The sequence below is a fragment of the Colossoma macropomum genome, unplaced genomic scaffold (genome assembly GCF_904425465.1).
Source record: "Colossoma macropomum unplaced genomic scaffold, Colossoma_macropomum, whole genome shotgun sequence".
In the NCBI taxonomy this organism is placed as follows: domain Eukaryota; kingdom Metazoa; phylum Chordata; class Actinopteri; order Characiformes; family Serrasalmidae; genus Colossoma; species Colossoma macropomum.
The window spans coordinates 12,118,261-12,124,260 of record NW_023494810.1 but is presented as its reverse complement, the minus strand read 5'-3'; positions in this window follow the sequence as shown (position 1 = coordinate 12,124,260).

Genomic DNA, 6,000 nt, shown 5'->3' with positions numbered 1-6,000 from the left:
TTATGAGTGTTTTGTTGGAGTCGTGCTGCATGCAGGCGCCACTGGAAGGAGTTCAGAGAGACTGCAGTGCTGAAAGTGAAATGCTTGGAATGTGAATTTCATTAGTGTGAGCTGCTCTGCTCAATAAATTACTGCTCAATACCTTCCACCAGAAAACTCTACACAGTCCCTCCTTAAAGATTCCTCCTCTTTTCAATCCCTTCAATAAAATTCCAGAAGCAGTTCAATAATAACAAACCTGTTAGTGTCAAAAGATCAGAATCAGCTGTGAGAGCTAACAGTGATACTGCCTGCAGCAGCTTAGGACACGATCTTTAACCCGTCAATCCACTTCAGTTCCTCAAACTCACAGCTTACACTTCAGCTTCATCATAAGCTCTGAATAATTCATAATACATACTGAATAATTCATAACATTTACTGAATTCCTTACATAGTTGATGACTGATTCATAGCAGTTACTGAACTATTAAACCAGTTAATGATGAATTTATAGTGTTTACTGAATTATTTATAGTAGATAATCAATAATTCATAGTATATGCTGAATTATTTATTTAGATGATTAATTCATAGCATTTACTGAACTATTAATAGCAATTACTGAATCATTTAGAGTAGTTACTGAATATTGCGTAGTAGGTAGTGAATAATTCATAGTGGTTACTAAATAATTCATAGTAGATACTGAATAATTTATAGTAGATACTGAATAATTCATAGTGGCTACTGAATAAGTCATAGTAGCTACTAAATAGTTCATAGTAGATACTGAATAATTCATGGTAGATACTGAATACTTCATGGTAGATACTGAATACTTAATGGTGGTTACTAAATAATTCATAGTAGATACTGAATAATTCATTGTAGTTATTGAATAATTCATAATAGATACTAAATAAGTCAGAGTAGTTACTAAATCATAATAGATACTGAATAATTCATATTAGATACTGAATAATTCATGGTAGATACTGAATAATTCATAGTAGATACTGAGTAATTCATGGTAGATACTGAATAATTCATAGTAGATACTGAGTAATTCATGGTAGCTACTAAATATTTCATAGTAGATACTGAATAATTCATAGTTGTTACTGAATAATTCATAGTAGACACTGAATAATTTATAGCAGTTACTTAATAATTCATAATAGTTGCTAAATAATTCAAAGCAGTTACTTATTAACTTGTAGTAGATGCTTAATATGTCATAGTAGTTACTAAATAATTCATAGCAGATACTGAATAATTTATAATAAACATTTAATAGTAGAACATGAGTAATCCATAGCAGTTACTAAAAAAATGTGCAGTAGAATCTGAATATTTTATGGTAGTTACTTTATAATTAATGGTAGTTACTGAATAATTTAAATTAGTTACTAAACAGGGCATAGTTGCTACTGAATAATTTACAGCAGGCTTAACTACAGTCTTACTCCTATCAGTACCCACACACACATAACCAAGATAACAAGAATCAAGTTCGAGCCACGTGCTAAAACGCAACTTTATTACTGTTCAAAGAAAAATGTATCATAATCCTCATTAGCATGTCACAATGTACCTCAACACAACTGAAGGCCAGTTTCCCAGAGCCAGATTAAGTTCAAGACTAGACTAAAAAGCAACAAAGAACCATTACTGACGTATTAATTTAACCCAAGACTGTGCATAAAGGAACATACTGTAGCATTTATTACTCTGATCTCTATGTGTTGAGGCAACTGCCCAGTTGTGTGTTTTGAGTAAACAGTCACAGGGAAACATTGTCTGTGGTAAATATGAATATGATACGAATGCGGCAGTTAAAGTCTGGAGAATTCCTATAATCCACACACAGAGTGTTAAACTGCCCACATTCTACATTTTTCTTAATTATTCTTCCCTTAAATCCACTTATAATGTTAGTGTGGACTTAAACAAGCTGTTTTTGGCTACTGTGTCTTTAAGACTGATACATGTAAAAGACTTTTGGCTGACCCCTTTCTCAAGACAAACAGGCACACCACATTCACAAAGCAATCCTGGCTCAAATGTACTGAACAAACTGTTATGTTTTGGCTGATCTGTGATCTTCACTCCTCCTCTTCAACTCATTCACGCTTTGGTTTGGTCCCAAAGAGTCCAAAACTGCATAATTTTAACCAATAAATCAACCTAACATTTCTTAAAACTGTGACTAAAGAGGTTTAAATGGATCCAAAGGCAAGTTTATGAGTAGGCTACTACTACTGTATTAGTCACCATGGCGATTAATGCCAAAATTTTGCAACACTGCATTATCTACAAGCATTCACTCACGGCCTAGTCTGGAATTCCCAGAGAACTATGCAGTGAACTTTCCTTAGCCTTGTGTTACACTCACTTTTTCCCACTTAAGACAGTACAGGGTTGCTGCTGCGTGAGGCCTGTAGTTTTAGTCCTGTCGTCACAGCATCCTCCAGGTCCTCCATCAACCGCAAGCTCGAAATATATCTGCAGTTTTTGTGAAGAAGAAAGTGGTTTTTGCAACACCTGTCGTGATAAAAGCCTTATTTCTAGGTTAAATTCATTTTATAGGTCAGTTTTATTCTAGCCGATTTAGCCAAAGTCAGTAGCCTGCAGGATAAAAGGACAATGCTAAAACCAGCGCTAGCTGTCTAATATTTGATCAACGTGTGCCTGAATCTTACTGTGCCTAATCTTCTCATTCCCTATGTGGTGCACTAATAAAATCATCAAATAACCGCCTACACACCCAAATAGTGCATTATAGTCTAATAGAAAGTCTTTAATATCGATGCTGTCCAAAGAAAAACATGTATCTACATTTTTTGTCTTTCTTCCCTGCATCATTTGAACAAGGCAGCTCGCCTTTACATTGTGTGATAATTTCATGATGATCGGGCCAATAGAAATGCCCTGAAATCACTTAGAATAAAATCTCTTTACATTAAGTTACAATAAAAGTTAAGGGGATTTTTGCCCTCTCCTGTAAAGCTACCATTTTGGAGACAATATTCAGCCATAGGCTTAATATTTACTTCACTATTTGGGTGTAGAAGGCACAGTTTTATTATTTATATAGATCAAGGAGCCATTTGAAGATTGAGCCATTGTTTATGTTTTCTTTTTCTGTCATCCCTTTCATACTTTATTACACTGTTATTAATTTACTGTATAATATTTTTTCACATTTTATTATATAAAAGGGCAGAGAAATTTGCTATGTAAAACAATAGTTCATTTTCTGAAATCCTAATGTAAGCTGATTGAATACACTGCTGCTAATAAAAAAAAGATGAAGCTTTGCCTCATCTTAATGATTAATTAATTATTAATATAAATGATTAACAATTAATAAAAAACATTGCTGCTACTAAATCCTATCCGCTATGATTAGCTCTAATTGATGGTGTTCTAATTTATCCTACCTATTGAGAGATCCTACATGCATATATCATTAGTAATTTTAGTCCTTTTTAGTCCACATTAACAGTACACAAATATGGGACTCTTTTTTTGATAGCATTGGCATTCCTGCTGAGTGTGAGTGAAGTGCTGGCAGAGTGGTTAAATCTGTGTTCTCAGTAGACTTTGTGGTATATCTGATGTACTGTATCTTCCAATCAGAATCCGAATCAGAGTACAAGCTAAGTAAACGTACATGTAATAATAGAATAACATGGGACTCTTATTTTGATAGCATTGGCATTCCTGCTGAATGTGAGTGAAGGGCTGGCAGAGCAGTTAAATCCGTGTTCTCAGTGGAATTGTTTGGTAATTCTGATGTGCTGTATCTGCTGTTGTGTTCTGAATGAATCCACGACGGCAGATTTGACTAACTGTCGGTCTAAATTAGAATAACAGCCAAGTTAGTTATAGTTAAATTACAGTCGTGCATGCTCAGCGTGCGGCCTTAATACTGCATCAGGTTGTAGTTTGAAAGGTTCCTCTTGCACACTGCGCTCTATTATTGCTTTAATATTGTAAATCTCAGTCTGAGCTGATTTTATAAAGCCGGCTAAGATGACAATGTTAACACCGGTGCTAGATGTCTAACATTTGATCAGCTTCTTCCTATTCCCTATGTAGCCCTAGACTTACTATTTACTTCACTATTTGGGTGTAAACAGTGATGGGTTGTTGGCGCATAATTTGTGAGCTGGATTAAAAGGGGAATTCCACAAAATTTCTGCATAAATCAGTGGTTGAGATATGAGCAAAGGCATTCAGAGTGGTTTGATGTGAAATAATTGATTGTTAGAAAAATGTATAGATGTCTTTACAGTGGTGGCGATAGGAACCAGGGGTCGCCATGACTACAACACAAATATAGCCATTTTATTTACTATCCAAAACCACCAGTGAACCTACATGTGTCTTCTGAGTTTTTATATGGAATGACGATGATGGTAAAATAGTGGTCAATCTGAAAAAATTAAGTTTTCTTTGGCGATTATTTTACCTTACAACTTCCTTCATATATCCCTCCACCATGAATGGGAAAAAGTAATGGATTAAAATATGTTTTAGACCGAAACATTATCACAAAACAACTGTAAAACAGTGTCTCAGACATCAGGCAGTTTATTCATAACCATTTCATGTAATAACTTTCTGTGAGGGAGCTTTTAGAGGTGGATGTCTGGTTCCTATCACCACCACTGTGAACAGCTCTGACTGTAAGTTTCTCGAGTGTTTCACACCAAACCACTCTGAACGACTCTGCTGACATGTTAGCCATATTAGCTGCTGCTGGCGGGTACCTTAAGGTCTGTATTAAACCATTACTGATTATTTTTTTTTGTAAAACGTGCACTATAAATAAATAATTATTATTTTTCTTATCTGAATTAATTATTTATTATCTGTAATTTCAAATGATCTCATAATTATTTTAGAATATAACAGTCGGTATATTATGAATCCAGAAACATCATCCTCCACAGAGGAAAAATATTACCTTTTATTCTCTCACATGAAGGCAATCCTGTATGCATGACAGTTTAACTGCAGGATTAAGACTCAGCTGCTATGAGAGTGAGGAGTGTGGCCGCATATTCGACCCTTGCCTTTTAAGGGGTTAAGACAGGGGTGGTGAACTTCAGTGCTGGAGGCCCGGATTCCAGCAGAGTTTGGTTATTTTCCTGCTAAAAACGCTCCTGATCAGCAGTTAGTTAGCAGGCTTTGTGTGTATGTTAGAGCAGGAAGGTGACTAGTCTGTGCTGGACTCTGGCTTCCTCACTCCTGGAGAGCTATTTTGAGTCGAGCGCCCTCTGCTGGTCACCAGACCTGTTAGAAAAATCTTCTTCATGCATCTTGCTGAATGTTTTTGCTGCAGGTACATATAAAACACGTCATTCTGTTAAGATGCCACTACTCTACAGTTTCAGAGTTGTAGATGTTAGATGTGTCCACGATGGTGAACAGAGCTGTAGATGATTGAGAATGAAGTTCTAATAAAAAATAACACCCACACTGTTAGAAATAAAGATTGTGTACAGGTACATTTTTCATTCATCAAGCTACAAACAATTTACGAAACAATAAAATAAAAAGCCTGGAGACGAGACGGGGGGTGTGGAGTCAATACAACTTATGGTACAGTTATTTTCCCTGAATAAAGGTACTGAGATGTACACTTGAGGGTTCCACCCCAGTGACAGTTTACTACCTTTATTTCTGAGAGTGCAGAATGCCTCATATTTGAAATTCAGTGATCAAACCAGGCAGATATCTTATCAAGAAGTTACTATGAATGGATCATTACAGTGTATTTATTTTTATAATTTAATAAATTCTTGGTGTTCCCAAAAAATGTAAATATTGAACAATGTTATATTACTCCCTGATGTCCAGCTTAAAATATTACAATCTCCACTCCACAGTTATTAGCGAATAAAATTAACAACAATTATTAATATGCCAAATTATTCCAAATGTGTGAATTTTTATTTTTCTGCATCATTTGAACACAGAGGCTGTCCTTTACATTGTGTGACAACT